This window comes from Trematomus bernacchii, unplaced genomic scaffold (assembly GCF_902827165.1).
Source record: "Trematomus bernacchii unplaced genomic scaffold, fTreBer1.1, whole genome shotgun sequence".
Classification (NCBI taxonomy): domain Eukaryota; kingdom Metazoa; phylum Chordata; class Actinopteri; order Perciformes; family Nototheniidae; genus Trematomus; species Trematomus bernacchii.
The window spans coordinates 10,547,135-10,569,807 of record NW_022987564.1 but is presented as its reverse complement, the minus strand read 5'-3'; the positions used below and the strand labels follow the sequence as shown (position 1 = coordinate 10,569,807).

At 40.7% G+C, this 22,673-nt stretch overlaps 1 protein-coding gene across 2 annotated transcripts in view; it reads left to right on the top strand.

Moving 5' to 3' along the window:
* Window positions 1-22,673, top strand: part of trps1 (trichorhinophalangeal syndrome I) — a 106,264-nt gene that overhangs the window by 61,661 nt on the left and 21,930 nt on the right. The gene's annotated exons all lie outside the window — the stretch shown is intronic.

Below are 22,673 nucleotides of genomic sequence, written 5' to 3'. Positions count from 1 at the left end.
TGTTTTTGTGTGTGTGTGTGTTAGGTGTTGGCAGTAACTTGGCAGACTGGACTGGGTGGGGCAGCAAGAGGTTTACTCATTATCATGGGTGGGGCAGTGTGTGTCTGTCAGAGAGTGAGACGGAGGGAGAGACTGCATGCGTGAGAGAGAAAGGGGAGGAAAAGTGAGAGGAAGAGAAGAAGATTGGAAGAAGGGCTCAACAGAATTTGAGGATTTGATTGAGGTTATCAAATACATTTTCAAATGCTATACATTTTTACATTATCACCCCAAAAAATATTGTGTTTAAACGGAATGAATAGACAAGCAAAAAAAAGGCCGCACAGAATATTATTTCATTGAAACTATATGACGTTTACAGTGAGAAAAAAGTAGTCCAACAAAAATGTTTTTAAGGAGTTGCGCTGCAATTAAATGGGAATTTAAACATTTCCCCAGAATTCAGATACCAATATTTTCTTATCTCTGGGAACTCTAGGGTTGCCTCTAAAATTCAAAGTATATTTATGTCAGTTCAAACAATGTATGGCTGCATATGGAGTTTGTAATGGTACACCCATGTCCGCCAGGGTCCATGTAGACTGTATGTATCGAAATGATTTGTGTTTAGTGAGACAGGTGGTGAGTGTTTGAAGGTAGGGAGAATAAAGAGAGACAGGGAGGAAAGAAAAACTATTTAATAATTCATTATAGATGCTACACATGAATTATTACTTAAATTGCCTCATTATATATTACCTTTGCTACTATATTTCTCCCTCTCCCCCCTCACTTGACAATATTTATTCTCAGTTTCCATGGCATGAGCTGACACGTCTGAAACGCGTATAAAACCACACGCACACAGGCTGAGGTTGAATCATCACTGGGAAGGGTAAGGGAGGGGCACTAATGCAAAGGATCATCCAAAACAGCTTAGTACACACAATCACACACACACACACACCTAAGCACACACATAGCACACACACACAGACCTAAGAACACACATAGCACACACACACAGACTTTTGCTCCAATTCAAAATGCAGCCTTTGACGCAACAGGGCCGAGTCTGAATTACAAAAGGTAAATCCGCCCAAAATACAAATTGGCTCTTTGTAAATGGCAAGTGAGCAGCAGAGAGGGAGCAGGAGAGAGGGCTGAAGGAAGAGCAATGATGGAGGGATGTAGGGAATGGGTTAGTAGGGATGGAGCGAAGGATTAAAAGGAGACAAAAAGCAGAAACAAAAGGCCCAAGTGATATTTCATCCAAACACTTAGGTTGTGAGTGTGTGTGTTCTTCTTATGTGCTTGTGTGTGTGTGGTTTTGCACTTGTGTGTGTGTCTTCAGAATCTTTTTTTCTTTCTCCTTGGCATCGACCCGTCTCTCCCCTTTTTTATTTTCATTAGTTTTCTTTTATTTTCCTTATTTCTCTCAAAGGACAACTCACCTGATACACAGTGATCGATACACAGCTCACACGTCTTGCACACACAAGCTTTCAGGTGTCTTACACACGCACACGCACACACACACACGCGCACACACACACACACACACACACACACACACACACATACACATACACATACACATACACACACACATACACACTCAGTGAGCACAATCTGAATTAGTAGTATTCTCATATAGGAGGCGTTTTGGTTTGTAGAGAGGAGAGCATATTTTCTTTTGGAAGGCCTGATCTATAATTCCTGCCCGGTGTTACCTTGTTGAGACATTGCACTGCTATAGCCTTTGTATTCATAAAGATTTATTACATTGAAAAAAACCATTTTCTGATGTTTTGACTGACTGTATGAGGCAAGGATGGAAAGCATATTAGGGTTGGAGATGAAATAAAAGTAAAAGCTTTGTTAACATTTCAGTTTATAAATGGAATGAGGCAGGCTTTGAGTAATGGTGGTTTTTCGAGTTAAGTAAGGCTGAGAAAGGTCTGCCTGTGAGCCAAACATATGTGAACGCATGTGAAGATATCCAAACATATGTGAATCGACCCAAAACTTAGATCATCTAATAAATTCCAGACTGCGTTTTCAAAGGGAATTCCAGCTCAAGGACAGCAAAGCAGAGTAGATAAATGGACCCGAGCAGGGAGATGAGATGAGCATGCGACCTTACAAACACAATCTAATTGTGTTCATCTTATGTGGTAATAATGCAATACTGAAATGTGAACCTTTGGGGGTTTTAAAAGTCCCATGCGTGACATTCAATTCTGTTTGAGTAGAGAGACAGACCGAGAAAATAGAGAGACAAACTGAGAGAGATAAACGGGAATGTGTGCTTTCAGCAGATCAGAGAAGAGTTTCATTAAAGTTTCTCTCGTTTACATTTCTGCCCGACGGAGCTAATTATGTTTAAAAAGACACACACTACACACACAGTCACACACGCAGCTTTATTTCCATAAAGTTCTCATTACTTTGTGTTCTATTTCCTTTCTCCCCTCTTTCTGTAAATTGATGCGTGTCAGTGTACATGTGCATCTGCGCTGCTGTGTGTGCGCTTTTCCACTTCTCGTGTACCTAATTATGTGCGATGTTCTCTCCGTGTGTGTGTGTTTTGTAAGGAAATTAAAGCATGAATCGAACGTATTTTCCGTGCTTTTAATTCAACATCACTTTATATCCGCTACAGGAAATTTGTGTGTGTGTGTGTGTGTGTGTGTGTGTGTGTGTGTGTGTGTGTGTGTGTGTGTGTGTGTGTGTGTGTGTGTGTGTGTGTGTGTGTGTGTGTGTGGTGTGTGTGTGTGTGTGTGTTGTGTGTGTGTGTGTGTGTGTGTGTGTGTGTGTGTGTGTGTGTGTGTGTGTGTGTGTGTGTGTGTGTGTGTGTGTGTGTGTGTGTGTGGTGTGTGTGTGTGTGGTGTGTGTGTGTGTGTGTGTGTGTGTGTGTGTGTGTGTGTGTGTGTGTGTGTGTGTGTGTGTGTGTGTGTGTGTGTGTGTGTGTGTGTGTGTGTGTGTGTGTGTGTGTGTGTGTGTGTGTGTGTGTGTGTGTGTGTGTGTGTGTGTGTGTGTGTGTGTGTTGTTCCTTAGCTGAACTGTTGTCTGAATTCTTGCCATATTTATTTTGCACTTACTAAAAAACTCATAAGAGCATCCCTTCAAATTTCCTTTAATGTATTTTATACAGTTTATTATGTGGACCTTATATATAGACCTTTGTTAGTTTTTGATGCAAGGTGTTACTTAGTCAAATGTCCCACACAGTACATATCGTTGTTACAGATTAATTCAAAGGATTTAGTTAAAAAATATTTGTATTTGATATGTGTCGATTTGACCTTCAGATAATTCCATAATGCCTATAGTTTGAGTGCTGTCTATTCATCGTGAGTGTCCTGTTTGCTTCATGTCTTTATTTGCTGATGTTGAAGATTTGCCTTAGACAGACGACACTACAGGCAAGGTAAATGCCACTGAAGGCTATTGAGTGCTTCAGCAGCCTTTACAAAAGAAATACAGCAGTATGGTTAAGAGCAGTCTGAACTCATAGACCTGCAGACATCCCTCTAACTGGAGCTGTTAGATGAGGATGCTCTTCTGTAGCCTGTTATTCTCCTATACACAGTCCCTTATGGAAAACCTGAAAATTGCTTTATTTTTGGTGTGTGTATGATGGAAAAAGGGGAAGATGTACTGATATTCACTACCCCCCCGACACACACACACACACTCTCTCTCAGACAGAGTTGTCTGTTCTAGGCCGTTCAGTTTGTTTGTGTAGCAGTCACATTTCCCATCAGGACACAGACTCAAATAAACACAGCCATGCTGGAAGGAAAAAAAAAACATGTGTGTGGCAGCGTGTGTGTGTCAGTGTGCATAGTGTATAAAATACTGGCTGTGTTTAGTGTAACAGAAACATAATTAGACAACCTGTTTGCTGTCATTTTGACCTGTGTGTCTCCGGCGAAATACTAGTGTGTGTGTGTGTGTGTGTGTGTGTGTGTGTGTGTGTGTGTGTGTGTGTGTGTGTGTGTGTGTGTGTGTGTGTGTGTGTGTGTGTGTGTGTGTGTGTGTGTGTGTGTGTGTGTGTGTGTGTGTGTGTGTGTGTGTGTGTGTGTGTGTGTGTGTGTGGGTGTGTGTGTGTGTGTGTGTGTGTGTGTGTGTGTGTGTGTGTGTGTGTGTGTGTGTGTGTGTGTGTGTGTGTGTGTGTGTGTGTGTGTGTGTGTGTGTGTGTGTGTGTGTGTGTGTGTGTGTGTGTGTGTGTGTGTGTGTGTGTGTGTGTGTGTGTGTGTACTTGGCTTTTACAAATGACACAATTTTCACCACATTTGGAACCATTTTGACTATTCCACACATGCCACGCTTACCAATATATATTGCATCTGACAACATGTGTAGTGGGAAGGTGACAGCTTGGCGTTTTTGGCTCACACCAATCAAATAGTAGCTTATTTTCTTGAATATATCTTGGCTCATGTTTGGATGTTAATCCTCCTATTTAGGGTTCTTTGAATTGTAAGATTGACTGATTCCGACATGGGTTTGAAAGAGCATAAAAGTCAAGTGTTCCTTCCCAACCTGCTTGGGAAACATGACTTTTTTACCAAGTCACACTACTTCCAAAAGTTTAAATTCAGTCATAAAAAGTACACTACATTGACTTAAAAACCCAGGATTTGTCAGTGTGGTTTTTAGTCACTCAGATGAAAGCTCAGGCTCAATCTGCTTGATGTACCTCCTCTCCTGAAGTGTCCTTGAGCAAAACATTGAAACATTATTTGCTCCAGTACTGATCCCGGGTAGCTGACCTAGAACATTGACCTTCCTGTGGAAGGGACGCAGCAAGATGAGGAATTCTCCTTTCTTGGATCCGTGCAGTATTAGAAGAGACTTTCCTTTGATTGCTTAACGTTTACTGGCACTCAGTAAATTGCCCCATTTCTGACAAACTGCACCAGTCTGGCACCAAAGAAGGAAAAACCATTAAAAGTATTCAGATAGTTTTTGCACCAGCCTTATATTGGTTGTGATTATCCAAGCATCTTGAACTGAAATGCATTTACAGAAAATACAGTGGTTTATATCTAGTAATGTGTTATGATTAGTTTGACTTGAGCCTAACATGCCATCTATTCAGATGTCTTCTCTTCCCAGTGAGTGCTTCATTGGTTCAGACACATGTCGCTTACACACACAGCCTTTTGATTGGTTAAACTGGTCCGCCGTGACACAGATGTTCCACCCTTCCCGCCAGTGAACCAACCAGGTGTTTTTCATCATGTCGACATGGCAACGGTAAAACACAGTGGTTATTTTAGCTCCTAGCTGTAATTTAGACGTTTACATCAATTACTGTTACAATCATCTTACACACACACTACTGGAAGTCTGTGTGTGTGCGTGTGTGTGACGTGCGTGTGTGTCCGTGCGTGTGTGTCCGTATGTGTGTGTGTTCTTTTTATATTTCTCAGTGTTTTTCTGCCATGGCTTGCACACCCAGTCCCTCGGTGCTTGTATGTTTCTCTCTCTCTCTCTCTCTCTCTCTCTCTCTCTCTCTCTCTCTCTCTCTCTCTCTCTCTCTCTGTCTGTGTAATTTGGGAGCAATTCACTATGGGCTTTGTGAGTGTGTGTGTGTGTGTGTGTGTGTGCATGTGTGTGCATGCAGTAAAGCATATGCATGTGTGTTCACACATGGAACCAATATTGAGGCCAGATGATCATTTTGCTACAACAAGACCTCTACACGCAATGCTTGCCAGACACACACACACACACACACACACACACACACACACACACACACACACACACACACACACACACACACACACACACACACACACACACACACACACACACACACACACACACACACACACACACAAATATACAATGGGTACACCTTTCTGGCAGCACTTGTGTAATTAGGAAGCTGATTGGTTAGATTAAATGTCCATCTGACCCCTGACCAATAGTTAATTTGAAATATCTGCTTGCCTTCCCCTCTCCGCTGTCTCCTGGCTCCCCCTTCCTCTCCTCAGCTCTTCTTTTAATCTGAGGTTCCTTCACACAATCAGGCCTTGCTTTGATAATAGTGACTGATGTAATTTGACAAACGGGAGAAAAGGGGCTGGAGAAAAGGGGCTGGAGAAAATGAGCGGCTTCCAGTAAATGACTGAAAGCAGATTGATAAATGACTACAAATGAAAGTTTTCCAGTTCATATCCATCAGAATATCCAGGCTATTTTACGTTAAAATGTCCTGCTTGGCAGAAACACCTAATGAAGAACAATCTGTTAAACATATGATTTAAAAGTCACTTATATCCTTACTTCTCCTATCATTATTCCCTTGCTGATATGCGTTTAGGAGAAACACTTTTGATCTTGCCTTCAGTGGGGGGATGCATCTTGTAGCATTAAAGCGAGTAAGGGAATGTTTAAACACAGCTGTGAAATTGGGTTTCAGCATGCAAGGCAAAACATTTGCCAGTTATTTTACTTATAGGCAGATAACTTGCCAAACCACAGCGGCAAATCTATGACCATTTACCTTAATCTGCTTTCCCACCTGCATGTCATTTGCTGTCGGTTGCCAATCATCACTCCTTTTGTGTATTTTGGCAAAGTTTAATAGGAAATACTAATATCATCATCACATCAGCACAACTGATTTGCTGCAGCAAGAAAACAATGTGAGTAAAGAAGCTACAGCTGTACTCATATTCAGATTCACATCACATAAGCACACACACTCAATCATGAACAGAATAGGCACACACACTGGTTCGACTAGTCATTTTGACACTTAGGCCCCGCTCACACGGGACCGTTTGCGTTTATGCACAGTATGCGTATTCAAAAAAGTCTTCCGTTCACATGCATTTGTTTCATTTAACGTGTCTGTTCAAACGAGGCCGCTGGAAACGCTGTAGTACATATGCTGGGACTGTAAGTGGCGCTGTAACTTCCGCCAAAATACACCAAAAGCCGCGAAGAAGAGCAACCGAGCAGCCCCGCTGCAATGTTGCCATGGCTACCCTTCTGTTTAAGCCCCGAAACTGAAACTGAAACTGAAAGAAACTGAAAGAAACCAATCTGTGGATATTGCATCCCGACCAAGAAACACGAAAGAAAACAACTCCGTGGAGAGGACGGCTCAGAAAGAGAGAGATATTCTCTACAAACACCGGGTGAGATCCTCCTTTGTCAATATAATGGATCAATGCATGAAATCTGACTCTGTTTATTTTGTTTAAGGAGTATATTGGGCGTTAACAATTCTGGTTTGCCTTTTATAATATTATTTCATTCAAGAACCCCTTGTGCGTTTAATTAACACAGCTATTTTTGATAGTTGCTACAGCAGTGAGCAGGAGAGGTGGGGAGAGGCGGGGCTATCGTTATTTTTTCAGGAAATATTCGTATAGAGGTGATTACACGGACTCGGTTGACCCCCCAGAGCGTTTCGTTTGCAAATCTATCCACCTTGGGACCCGTTATTGTTTGTGGGGTCAGTTTCTATCGGCCTCGTGTAAATAATAGGGCTATACGCACGCGAAACTATGCAGATACAAGCAGTTTTCTCCTCGTGTAAACGGCACCTTAATCCACTTCACCTATGGACATCTAGTCACACCTTGCTTTGGTGTGTGTCTCTGTGGAAATGCACACCCCACCCTCAAACTTATAATACTCTCACGGTGCTATGCATACTTGATATGGGGTGAAAGCATCAGTTTTCTCTCTCCTCCTCTGTCTGTCTCTCCCTTAACTCCTCCCTTTCTCTCTGTCTGTCTCCCCCTATCTGTCCCCTGTGAGCTCTTCACTCATTAGGAATTCTTCACTTTGTGTGTGTGTGTGTGTGTGTGTGTGTGTGTGTGTGTGTGTGTGTGTGTGTGTGTGTGTGTGTGTGTGTGTGTGTGTGTGTGTGTGTGTGTGTGTGTGTGTGTGTGTGTGTGTGTGTGTGTGTGTGGGTGTGTGTGTGTGTGTGTGTGTGTGTGTGTGTGTGTGTGTGTGTGTGTGTGTGTGTGTGTGTGTGTGTGTGTGTGTGTGTGTGTGTGTGTGTGTGTGTGTGTGTGTGTGTGTGTGTGTGTGTGTGTGTGTGTGTGTGTGTGTGTGTGTGTGTGTGTGTGTGTGTGTGTGTGTGTGTGTGTGTGTGTGTGTGTGTGTGTGTGTGTGTGTGTGTGTGTGTGTGTGAATTCTGCATGAATTCTGCTCCACTGGCATGATGCATCTTGTATACCCGATTTCCCTTAAGACCATTTCTCTTGTGTTCTCTTTCTCTCCTTTCTTTCTCTCCTCTCTCTGGCTGTGCAACACAACAGGAACCGACACAGCTCAGCACAGCTTCAACTGTTCAACTACTTGTATACTCCCAGACTATATATCAACATTTATTGTGTTTCAGTGGTCCTGTGTAGCTCAGTGGAGCGAGCCACAGCTAAAGACATTACAGTCCGGTTGTGCTGTGAGAGCCGAGTCTTTGCTGCTAACAAGTTTTTGATCTTCCTTACCACTGCTTTCCTGTCATAATTACAATAAGTTATTCAGATTAAGGTTTGGATGAGTTTCCTCCTCACCAGTGTGAACAGAAATGTTGTGCTTTGGGAAAGATGCAGGTTTAAAGCGAAAGTTGGGATTTCAAGTTAAGTCCAATTTATTTATATAGCCAAATATTTCACGTTTTACAATCAGCACAGCATCTTCCGTCCTTAGTTTCCGCTTCAACATAATACAACTATATTTATTGAAAACCGGACTTACAACACATGCTGTTCACAATTCTTTAGAATCTGTAACCAATGTGTTAAAACCTTTTTAGAATGATATATTTTCAAATGTGAAATATTGGCCTGGGATAGGCCAATAGTTAATGTACTGTAGAAACAACTAATAAGGAAACCACATAAATCAAACAATCAAACCAAAATAGAGATGCCCGTGTTACACATCACAAAAAAGTTGAGAAGAATGCCAACGGATCCTGACAAAGACAGCAGGAATAACTAAATTAACAAAACCTATAATGCATTGTGATGTAGCTTAAAATATCTAATACAAATGTAATTGGTTCCCACTCATGTGAGTAAAGAAATCTGACTTTATTGACATTGGTTCTGTTGAATATCAGTTTAATAATTGCGTAATTCATACTTTCTTGCATGATTTTGTGTGTGCTGTGACTTGAAGTGCGTCACTGTTGCAGATGTTTGGCTTCTGAGTTTGTGCACATACATACACGCAGGTCCCCTAGTCCCATCTATCCTGTTCCTTAATAGACCAGGTGCAGATAAACAATGGTTGTGTGAACGTCTGTGTGTATGTGTGTATGTGTGTGTGTGTATGTGTGTCACTCTGAGCTACTGCTGTGTTCACAAGTCCTTGAACATTTTCCAAGTTTTCTTTATGATTTTACTGCAAAAACATCTAAATTGATATAAAGCACACACATTCTCTCTTTGTCACACACACAAACACACTCAGTGCCTCTTGAATCTGGCTGTATCTGTACTCTGTGTGTTTCCCATCAGAGTAAAACATAGGAAACATTGCCTCATTTGTCGATTCACACCAGATACTAAACACGATTAAAACACTGTTTTATCTCTCCCCCGGAGATGCTGGAACCATGATCAGTCTTTCTAACTGAAACATAATTCTTTGGGTATTTAAACCAAGTCCCATAGAATCCAATTTCAGTGCTACATTCATTCCTGCATTTTCGGTTCAGGTCACCAAGATAACCAAACCCATTTCAGAGAGAAAATCCTCTCTGAAAGTGGATCCATGTTATTCCTTTGATGTAACACAGCTCACTGATTAAGAACATCTCTGACTCTTGTCTCAGATTTTGCAAGTGTGATGCTGCTACCTCAGACTTGTGAACCATGCTGAAATAAAACAGTGAGTCAAATAAATAGGAAACTGTTAGAACAACAGAAGTGACATTTCATTCAACTGTCTGAAGTCTACTAATTACGTTTGGTATTGTTTGAATCTTTTTGTATCAGTAATAATAACACTGTTCCAGCTGACTAAGTAATTTCCTGAGATCTCTCCTAAATCCTTCAAAAGGCGTCTTTTTATATATTTAAATGTGTGCAGTGTTAACATCAATATTTACTTCCCAGCAGTCTTGTTCTTCACTTTCTTCGATGGCACAGTGTTGGTAAATGTATGCAAATGAAACAACCAATTCGTAAAAACATAATTCCAGTGATTGCCCTTACATTGTGGTGGGTTAGGGTTAGTTTGAAATGTACCTAAAGAATGTCAATACCACGTAATAAAGCGTTTGACTTAATGTATTAATGTGTTTAATGCTGTATACAGTTAAAAAAAAAAGACGCAACCACACATGTGTATATGTACGTATGACACACACCTTGCAAACAGATGAACATATGTAAAAGATCACCATTATTTAAAGCCCTCTATTTGCAGATCAAGCAGGAAACAAGTGTTACATTACCTCAAGACCACCAACAGAGCAAGCAGGAGACAGGAGAAAGAAAGGAAGAGACACATATATCTCCAAAGAGACAACAGTAAGAGAGAGAAAAAGCAAAGAGAGATGAGAAAGACTGGAAGATGAGAGAGGATACACGGGGGTAGAGAGAAATAAAGTCCGACATAGAGAGAGGAAGGGGAGAAGCTGCCAAGCTCTGAGTGGGGTTAAGCATCACCACAAGTACAACCTAATAAGGTCTGAACATGTACACGCATGCACGCACGCACACACACACACACACACACACACACACACACACACACACACACACACACACACACACACACACACACACACACACACACACACACACTTGGCCAGTTTTCAAAATCAGTGTTTCTGCAGTAAGCAACAGTAAGCAGTAACTCACATCTGCCTCCAAATCTGAACACTGTTGTTGTGCATAATGCTTTTCTTTCCTTCTCTTTTCAATATTGCTGTTCTAACAAAATGAAAAACATTCAGTTCAAATGCAGTAGGTCTGTCCTTGACTAAAGAACTTCTGAGTAAAAAAGAAAAAACATACCAATTTAATACAATGCGTTGATTTAACTGACAGATTTGTCAAACTAATCTTCTCCACAAGCAATCAAGCAAAACCAACAATGACATTGTGTGTTTAACAGAGATATGGTCATACGTTTCTTGGAAGTAAGTCAGGAGGAAACCATTCATTCAGCATGCAAAGAGCATTTAAACTAAATTAGCTCAAGAGTCCTAAGTCCTTCACAATCAATACTCCCAGGTACAAGTGTCTCTCCTGTGTCACCTGCAGATGCAATATCTGAGAGGGAAAACGGTTATGACTCCATTTGGATTGTACGTCATACATAGGTGTTTACAGGATGTGTTGCAACGTGAGCAGCAGGGCCTATCTTATCTAGCTTTGGTACGTTAGCCTGCTATCAACCTATCTACATCACACCTAGAGAGGTGTGTGTGTGTGTGTGTGTGTGTGTGTGTGTGTGTGTGTGTGTGTGTGTGTGTGTGTGTGTGTGTGTGTGTGTGTGTGTGTGTGTGTGTGTGTGTGTGTGTGTGTGTGTGTGTGTGTGTGTGTGTGTGTGTGTGTGTGTGTGTGTGTGTGTGTGTGTGTGTGTGTGTGTGTGTGTGTGTGTGTGTGTGTGTGTGTGTGTGTGTGTGTGTGTGTGTGTGTGTGTGTGTGTGTGTGTGTGTGTGTGTGTGTGTGTGTGTGTGTGTGTGTGTGTGTGTGTGTGTGTGTGTGTGTGTGTGTGTGTGTGTGTGTGTGTGTGTGTGTGTGTGTGTGTGTTGAAAACTACTACTGCTAATTCCTCTTTCTCATTCCCAGCATACTTACTCAAAAAACGTATGAGTGAGATTTCTGTTGTTTGTTTTTACCTATTAAGGTCTCAGATCTTAGAAGACGGTTGCACCATTTGTGTCGACACTGACTCACTGCGAAGTATTTAAGAGACAGCGTCATGCAGTGTTAACAGCTTACTTGACATCATCTGGATTGCTTTTAAGCAGTAAACCTTAGCCAGATGACCTTGGTTAAGGTGCAGTAGCTTTATAAATATTCTAATTCGACTTTTCTAAACACAATTTTGCATATAGCCTGGGATGACAGACCATACAATTTGAACATTCTTCTTTCACATCTACTGAAATGTGTGAACTGCCCCAGAACTGCAGGCTTGAGCAAGAGGAATGTGCATCTGTTACCGAGTTCTCCAAATCCCCTATTTAGTACTTCCAATCTGTTTAAGCACTATTAAGCCCCAGAAGCATGTTACACCTGTTATACTTAGTTTGAAACCCGCGCTGTACCTGCTCAATAATCAGGTACAAATCACGTTATCCCGTCTGAGCAATAAGTAGTGATCTAGTTTAGAGAAAACTTCTTTGGGATACACTGTTATTAGGGAAGCTAATCTCTTTAAAACCATTTCATGTTGTAATGTGCCAGTTTTGGTCCCACTTGTACCACCTTTGTGTGTGTTTAAATGATTATACATTATAGATGGTTATAGTCCCAACGGATGAGATTTAAGTTTTTTTCGGTGATGTCCCATACTGTCTGTGAGTTTTGCCACTATTAGATGACTCTTATTTTTGGCTGAACTGGTAGTTTGTGAGCTGCTGAGAAGTTTTGACAAACAAGTAATATTTACATGTTATTCCAGCAACCACATGCCAATTCTCTTGGACAGACAACTTTATAGACAAACAAAAAACAAACATGAATGTCACAGAAGCTGCAGAATTGCAAATTGGACCGCACCAACACTGTGGAAGGTCTAAACAAACTTTGAAAGTTAAGTAGTCCCTAGGAAGCCCTTAGTGAGGGATGAATGTTGACAATGCTGTCTCGCTCCTAAGTAACCTAAGAAACCATGATGAAAATCGTCATCTCCCAAAGTTCAGACAATAAAAGTGTAATCTCACACACACACACACACACACACACACACACACACACCTCCTCGCTCTGTCCTTCTCCCCTAGGGTAGGGAAAGAAGCAGAGAAGCTTTGCAGAACGAAATGAATAATGGGAGGATGGACAGATAGGGGATAGTTTTGTGTGTGTCCCTTTCTCACTGAGTGGTTATCACTTTCTCTCGCTGAGTGCCTATTCTCTCCCTCTTTCTCTCTTTCTGTCCCTCTCTCTGTGTCCCTTTCTCTGCTGAAGGGAGATTAAAAGCTGATAAGAGATTGCAAAGACATGTTGCACTCCTGTTCTGACACACACACACACACGCACACACACACGCATACAGATGGTAACATTAGCTCTTGTATAGCTGGGAGCTCTTGATGTAAAACACATGTTCCTGTCTCGGCAGTGTGTGCCGGTGTGTCTACGGCTGTTTAAACCAACTTTATCGCTCCATCAGTTCAGAGACAAGGAACGATTCATTCAGAGAGAAAAGAGAGAGAGAGAGAGAGAGGAGGGGGTGGAGTGGAGGGGGGAGGGAGGGAGGAGTGTCTGTGTGTGTAGATTGTGTGTTTCAGACACAGTGATTGACAGAATTTCTCCAATTCTCCCTTCAGTATTAATCAAACGTTTGGAATGTCAAACACTGATATTCAGGCTATGGATTATCCCTAAAATCTGCATTGTCGTTTAAATATGATAGTTGCTTTTTGTTACCTTTTTCAATGGTGGGTGACATTGGGTCCTAGGGTACGTGTAGTAAATGTAGGACTTTGGAAATAGTTTATTTACTACATAGGTTCTCCACTACAGAGCACTAACAAGTATGTATCCAGTAGGAGGCTGAGTATTTACCTTGTTCACTATTAAAAAAAAAATATATATATATATATTCTAAGGGACTTGTAACATAGTCGATAGCTTATGGCATGTGTTAATGTAAAACAAAATGGGATGAAGGACCAATCTATCGTTATCAGGTTTTTTAAACTCCCAGAAAAAGATTCGACTTTTACAGAAATACACTAATATCAAACATCATCTACGTTGTTAACAGGTTCGCTGGATCATTTTTCCCCTCGTTTCCACCTCTGCATCAATGTATTAATTACATCTATTAATTACATCTATTAAACCATCCGTCATGCATCAGTAAATACAAAGATGACTGTAGTTAAATCATCTCTGAAAAATGAGTTTCAATCGCTACTCTCTTTTTTTTAATAACGCATCAGTAGAGTGATTTTCCCGATCTTCACAGTTCTTCAAATGAAATTGCAAACAAGAATCTAATAAGACGACTTGTGGTGAGTGTAGTGCCTGAGTTATAGTTCCTTTCACTCTTCAGTATCTGGAGCCAGTCATTCCAAATGGGCTGCAAACAGACTTATTTCGCCTCAATTAAGACTGTGGAATATATCTGAAAAAGAACAGCAGCCCCGACGCAATGTCTGCTTTTGGTTAACCAACAAATAAAATTCAGGTGACTTCAACATGTACACATATTATTCTTTCTCTGCTCTGGGTAGCATTACACTTCAACTTATCCCATTTTGTTCCTAACGGCATTAAAAAAGAAAGAAATAACAGAGACGGCTACTTGTTTGAAAGGTATAATCCATCAAAGAAGAATTGGCAAATAAACGTATGAAGTACTTTCTTTCTGGCTTGTATTAATATACTGCTTTGAGTTTAGCTCTATTTTTACTCTCTGAAATGTGACAATAGTGTGTGTCTGAAACTGGATCACAACTGTAGTCACATTTCAACTAAATAGCACAGTGCTTTGGAAATGAAACACACGTCGATAACATTTTGTGAAACCGATTGATGGGACGGTCAACCGCAGTGAGTGAAATAGCAGAAAACAAATAGATTTGCTTGATAAAGGTTTCTTTTTGCCGCCGGTCGTTCTAGCAGACTGAACTCATCTACATTTAGATTCACCGGCCAATGTGTGTGGTCATCCATGCCTTTGATTTAAAATGTGTGTGTGTGTGAGAGGTTTATTGACCAGCAGATGAAGGTTGTGTGTGTGTGTGATGAGAAGCAGGCATCCAGATGGACTTATGGGAAATAAAAACCTTTTATTTATTTATACTCTTTGATTAAATGGCATTTGTTTCTGTCTCTGGGTGTGTATGTGTGTCCATGCATGGTAATGTGTGTGTATGGCGTGTGCCTTTTTATTTAATGACAAATAGAATAGAGGGATCAGAGCAATCAGGTTTGAATGATTACTATGGGAACGAGGGAGAAAGACTGATAGGGAGGGAGAGAAAGGAAAGGAAAAGAGACAAAGTTAGATTACAGAATCTACTAATACTTACACGACAGAAAGTATTGATCCCGTTTGTTGATCCCTTTGAATTTCTCGTTTTTGTCTGTGGTATAACGGTCAGTATTTATTCATTTGTGAGGTGGATACTTGTCTTTCCTATTTGTTCTACTTTACCTTCCCCCTATCCCCCCCTTGTCTACTCTAATTCCTGCCAAATAATATCTTTCTCTGCATCAGTGCTTCTTTAATAAAGCCATTAATTACAGCTGTTATTTTTATAAAAAGGCTTTTACAATATTGCCTCTGGATATTTTCTGTTAATACCATTTCATATGAGCTGTGTCTTGTTTAGTTTTAAATGGATCAGATGCATGAAAACACCCTCATTGCATATCATGGATTATTAGCTTTGTCTACAAACATTATTAGAAATGTCCACAGCCCAAGGTGACCAATTTGTTGGTGTTATTCAACCAGCAGTCCAAAAATAATACATTTGCTTTACTGTACATCCAAGAAAATGAAGAAAACTATACATTTGAGAACCTTGGCCCAGCAAATATTTGTTATTTCTGTTTTAAAAATTACTAAAACAATTTGTTTATCCTAACTTTGTAGATATTTATTTTTAGTTGATCAGCTAACCAGTTAATAGAATACATCTGGTATCTCTACAACCAAACGCTTTAGACCCACTGATATTAAACCTTCAATGATACAATAAAGACAATAAATGCACATGTTTTTTATTGTATTTCCATATTTGTGGTGCTATGATAGCTGCAAAGCCGTATATTCTAACTACACTCTCCACATAAAAGCCCAAGTGAGCTACAAGAGTTGAACATTTGCAATAGCAATAAAATCTCTGCGCAGCACATGGGTTTTATGTTCTGTATTGGAACTATTTTAAATGTCATCGTCCGTATCAAATGAAATCAATTCAAGTCCAGGTGTCAGGTGCATGTCTCGCTGAAAGACATTTGTTTAGCCTTTCTAATTAAATATTTAGGGATGTTCTTGTGCTTTATGGTGCATCCTGCAAATGTCACTGCCCATTCTTGCCAGTTCATAAATATTTGGTGTACATTAATTCCAGGTTGGGAGTACTGAGATGTTTTTATGGACCTTTCTCACGAGTAGGAGTCGGGCTGTAAATGGAACGGCTTTTTATAAGGATTGAAAGATGTAGAGTAATTTTTAAGTTTTAATTCAGATATATACATTTCTATTGTGTTTGAATAAGTGTTAAAGGTGGGGTAGGTCATTTTGGAGAAACCAGCTCGAGATCGCTAGAATTTGAAAATACACAGCCGGAAAAAATCTGCCACTTCCTTACAGAGCCCCTCCTCCAACACACACGAACGCGCACATGAGCACGAGATAAGTTTGTGCCCCGATGGAAGGCTGACAGGCAGGTAGGCCATCCAGTTACTTTAGCCGGGCCGGCTAAAATGATTGGTCGTGCTTTTTACAGTATTACGGCTTCCACAGATGACTTTTTTTATGGATTTGTTGTCAAAGCACTTAAGATATTCATTGCTATCTGGATGTTAAGAGCATTCCATGGAATATAACAAAAAGTGTATCTCGAGCCGGTTTCTCAAACTTACCTACCCCACCTTTAAGACATGAGTGATGCATGCCAAACATTAACACATTTTTGACTGAATGTCAAGTAATCACTTTGGTGATACACTATAAACATAATATTTTGTGACTTTGTCAATGTAAGACAATGTGGTCCTTTTTATTGTCACAAAAAAAAAGTAATGGCCAAAGCACAGAGATAATTAACCACCAAAAAATGAGGTCATTCGATTTTTCTTTTGTGATTGTTAGAAAATGGCTGTGGTATTCTTTTCTCTTGTTTGATTTTTCTCATTAAGATCATTTGAGGTTGGATGCTTTTCTAGAACAGTTTTTTGGATCGTAACTCAAATGATTTAGAAATGGGCTCCCCAGTGGAGCTGCCTGAAAGCTAAATGTAACTGCCTTTGCCTGCCAGTATACTATATATGCGTGTGTGTGTTTGTGTGTGTGCACATGTGTGTGGCATTTGGTAAAGTTAATATGTAATGGCTGTAGCTTACAGAGGATGTAGTGTGTGACTTCACACTGTTTAGCTGTCTACTGTACACTAACTAACAGCCTTCAGCTTGCTATACACTCTCAGTTTGGCTAAAGTGTGTGTTTGTGTGTGTGTGTGCTAAAAAGAAACAAACCAAATACAAGGAGTGTCTACATATGTTCCAGCACAGATTCCAACCTCATAAATCACTTCAACTGGTGTTCAACAGTCAATCTCCGTCTCTTTCCCCCCCTCTCTCTCTCTCTTTTGCTCTCTCTCAGTAGAAACATGCAGTTCTTCCTCTGCCAACAGGGAGATTTGTGTTCTGTGTCTCAGTCGTATGGGATTAGAGAAGAGACAGAGCGAACAGAAGGAAGCAGAGAGAGAGGGAGAGCAAGGAGGAAATGGATAGAAACAGGGATAAAACAGAGAGAAGAGAGGAAGACAGAGGGGGAGAGAGGAGCGAGATTTTGCCTTTTTCTTGGCAGCCTGGGAGTGTGTGCTCTCTATTTTGGCCGTCTCTCTTCTTCGACATCATCTCTGCACTTCTCACTTACTCCGCTTGTGCGTCTCTGCTTGTGTGTGTGTGTGTGTGTTTTTATCTGTGCCTGTGTATCCTGATGTTATCCAGATGTGCAGCTACAGAGGGCTGTAAAACTCAGAGTTATTGTCATAACATTGTTGCTCATTGTGCGCGTGTGTGAGGATGGGTTGGTTAGTGGTGTGTGTTGCTTCCTGTCTTTGTCCTTACACTTCATTACTTATCTGAAGTGCCAACACATGGACATACACTTTTTCAAACACACCCAAGCTAACACACTAACACGTGCACACACTGTATGATCAAACAAACAAACAGTTTTCTGAAGTGTAATTGGATTCATTATATATTTACAAGCTCTTTACTCCATCTGTGTGTAGGATGCTCAGCTCATGGTCTATTTGCTCATCTGTGTTGGTAGATTTAAAATGACTGTCAGGGATTTTCAGTCACTCGCTCATTGTTCTTTGTATAACAGCTCTGTCAGAGAGGGGAGACGCTGTATGTTCCATATAAGGCTGAACAATTAACCATTTTAATCTGAAATTGCAATTTCCATTGAGTGTAACTTTAAAATGCCCCATTTTTTACTATAACTTCTGTATAATATGTATATAACTGTAACCATATGCTTCTTCTGCAGCTGTTGTATCCACCATTATATTGTTTATATCACTCTCTGCAAGAATACCACAGAGGATCATCTTTGAGTTTTGAAACAATAAGGAGTGAGCTGTGTCTTTCTGCTGTTCATATAATCCCACCCGAGTGCCGAGTCATTTTGTACACAAACAAGGAAGGTCTTCTCGTGTAATGAATAGACCTGTAGCTAGCGCGTAGCTCAGACGTTGTATCAAGTGTTCATGACAGATGGTGTACAGGGTTGTCAGAATCTCCTCGTTAAACCTTAAGGAATTTTTATTACAGTTTCAAGCTTATCACCTTATAAATATCTGGGACCTCCAGGATTCAGAGCAGTGTAGCAGCTCTAGTCCTGTCGGATTGTGAAGCTAACGTTAGCACGAGTAGCTACAAAGCACAGCTATCAACAACAGTATTGATCATAGCGTTTATGTGGTTAGTCTGATATCAAAAACTGTGTCCGATGCAACTTAGAACCAGTTGTAAGAATAGATGACACACTAAACTGTTGGTAACAATACAAATAATGCCACTTTGGATTATATTTGAAAATTGATTATTTAGTTGGTAAGTTTACTTAGAAGTTAACTTTTCTCTTTTTAGTAAGAGCGCAGCCCCTAATGGCGGCCATTAGCTAGCCACACACGGGGACTTACATTCACAATAATGCTCACATGTTTGGACCACAAGGTAAACAAAGCAAAGCGAAGCTCGTATTCCAACATACACACAGTGATTTTATTCCCTGCTCATAACATTACCCTTCTAAACTTTTGCTAACTAATATACGAGTGACGATAATGTAATGCCTTGCCATACATAGAACATTCTTTGTGGTTTTGTTTCAGTATCTGCTGAGTTTCTTTCTTTTCGCCAGAATCTGTTTACTGTCAATCACCTGATACCTACAAGAGGATATGGAAAGTTTCTGTCAGGAAGGAATCCCTCAAAAAATGTTGCCTCAAAAACTCCAGATCCACTGGGGTCTATACATTTGCATTTGGACTTTGAAGGTTAGAATATTAAACCGTTTTTTCAGTACACATTTATGGGCATAGCAAATCAGGGACTTAGTCACTCTGACACATTTAGGCAAAGAAAATGGCCCTACTCCACCCTGTGTAACAGCGAGGGAGTAGGGGGCTCTTCATCAATGACAGTGCATCTCCAAATGATGTTTGATCCACTAGAGGGAGCAACGAGCTGTGGCTTCCTTTTAAAAAAAATACATCAAACTAATATCCCATCTTTACAATAGTGCATGTGCCTATGTGTGTACGGTACACACTGCCTTTTAATGATGCAGTCAGTTCGTTCCTGTTCAGCAAACTATACGTATGATACCACAAGCATTGGACAAACAGTCCAGCTGCCCAACTGCTTTGTATCTCAGCTGCAGTGGAAACACATTTTGGGGTGTTGTTACATTTAATATTACCCCGTCTGTTTGTGTTGTATTTGTGAGCCACAGTTACTGTTGGAAATGATCAGTATCTCTCCTCCACTCCCGTCTGTTTACTCTTCTCAAACCTGTAGTGTATCTATTGTTTGTATTTGTTTTCTCACTGTGAAGAGATGAGAGAAACACTATAGCAGGAGATAAAATAATAAAAGGAGAATGGGAAGATAAAATCTGAGCTGTGAACCCCGACCACGAGCATCTCCCCTTCTCTTTGTCTTTCTGTCTTTCCTCTCAGTGTTTATCTCCATCTTTAAGGTTCCCCCCTCCCTCTCTCTCTTACTCCTGTCTTCCTCGATCACCCTCTGCCTCATCCCTTTCTCTCCTTTTCTCAGTGATGACTGGGTGCTAACTATCACTTTAAAGGTCTTGGTATTTGCCGGCTGTAGGTGTCTTTAGCGGGTGAACAAGCGTGTGTGTGTGTCTCATTATGAGAGTGTGTCGCTGTCGCAGTTTGAGAAGAAAAGTCAGCCCTCAGGCTGTATCTGGATCAGTGTGTGTGTGTGTATAAGTTCAAGCTGTTAGTATAAAACCTTATTCACTAGCAGTCATTTGTTCACTCCCTTTCCCTTTCTTTCCCCCAGTTTTCTTCTTGTTCTCTCTTGCTCTGTATCTCTATTTCTTTCCCAAACAGATTGCTTTCTGCAGGGGTGGTAAAGACGAAGAGATAGACAGAGGGACAAATTGAGATTCCTTGTCCTTGAGTGACCCAGTTCCATTTCTCACTGAAAATGAAAAAGTCTTCTTCAACCACTGTTTCTATTACAAGGATTTTTTTGTTATTGGTTCTCTGAATTGAATACATTTTTGCTCACTTTTTTCTTTTGAGCTCTTTTCAAAAGTCCAAGGGTTTCTTGGTGCTTGAGATAAATCCTGGATATCAGCTTAGTTACCACTAACAGACCAGCAAAGATATGAATCACATTAAAATAGTACTGCAATAGTACTATGTTTCTTCAAATGATAAATGTTTTGTATTTTAAGTGTTTGGGCCCTAGAGTTATAACAATTGGACATTTCTGTATCGACTTACTAGTTTGTAAACTTACATTTATGTAATAGAACAACGTATAGTTCTTGTTGCAGTCATTTCATATCACATCTTAAGCCACATGTACTTAATGGATTACATTTATGACATTTAAGAGTTCATTTATCACCTAAAAAAGGTAGTATGCAGAGTGCCACACATTACACACTGAAGTAAAGGCTTATCAGAGGAAATGTAAAACACCTACATTCAAGATGTGGATCTTTGGGTTTTCTAACAATTAAGTCATCAACAAAATCAGCAGATTGCAGACGTACAATGAGTGCAAATTGCCTTAATTGAGCCCAGTCCTCGATTTGGCCCTGGCTGTGGAGCTGTCGGAGCAGAGCCTGAATTGAGGCCAAGTTTCCAACCTGTTGATAGATCTTACTGTTTGGCAGGGGCTGTGTGCCAGGTGTGATAAGACACATTTGTTGAGGTCCAATTAAGGTCTCAGATAAAGTGACAGCCAGCTTTTGAAGTGAGATAGGACACCTTTTTGTGTTTATCCTGTTCTCTCAGTGGATGGAGTGCTGTGTGAAGCACAATATGAAAACTCCCTACAAATAGGACGTCAGGTGATATTCCCCAAGCAACCATTCCTCTCTCCCTGATAACATGAGGGTTATCATACATGGTGCTGTCTGGAGCAAATGGAACAAAGATGAGACATTGATTGCACACGGTCACACACGGGCATACACACACACACTCCTTGGAGGGTAGCTGATCTGTTCGGTTCCTCTTGACAGCTGGAGCATGGCCATCAACACCCCCAATATGTACGTGTGTGTGTGTGTGTGAGGGCCCCACTGCAGCAAAAGGACTTAGAGAAAAAGAGAGGGATGCAGGGAGGAATGGCTGAAAAGGGGTTAGAGTATTTGAAGTATTGATGTTTTGGGCTCTAACTCCACCCTAAGGGCCTGTCAAGGTGGAAAATGTCAAATGGGCCCTGGGCTGGTCGAAACACTTAGCATTGCTGGAGCCTCAGTAGCGACACGAAACAAGTGCACACAAAGCGACAAAGAACTACCGTCAGTGATGCATTTAAATATGTACGTTTATCTAAAAAATAAATAATTTCCTACACACAAAAGGATGTACAGATGCCATGTCATATAATAAATGATTAATTGGAAAGAATACTCAGTGGCTTGAACAATGATAATAAGTGGAAATAATTGGTAGTTACAGCCCTTTTCAAACCATGACTTTATTGATTTATGTTTTAATCCTGACGTTAAAGATCTAGCGGAATTCAGACCAACATGCAAGCTACTGTAAGGGCAGCATTTTATTTGAGAATATCCTGCCCGTTTTGAATAACCCGCTTATCATGTGGGAGCAGAACTACTTAGGCATGCAGTATCGTTTTTCATCTTGTGTCTGTTTATACATACAGCCATGTTGTGAACATTTCCAGAGTCTGACCATCTCACTCTCAGTAACAAGTGTCACCAACTCTCTCCCCATAAATAATAATATAGCCTTACCCTGAGCACTGCATGCCCAGACACACACACACACACACACACGCACACGCACACACACACACAGCCAAACCTGGGGGTCATACAAAGCAGCACCTTCTCAACAAACAGATTTTTCTCATCATTGACACTGCTCAGGGGCAATGTCAGCGCACAGTCAACAGCACTCTGTAATATTCTGACGGTTGTGTGCAGTCAGATTGAGGCTTGCATAACGAAAAGCTGCAGCACTGTCAGTTCCTCGGTAATGGTGGTTAAAGGTCACAGTATTGCATTCATTTCAGGCACTCTTTATAACT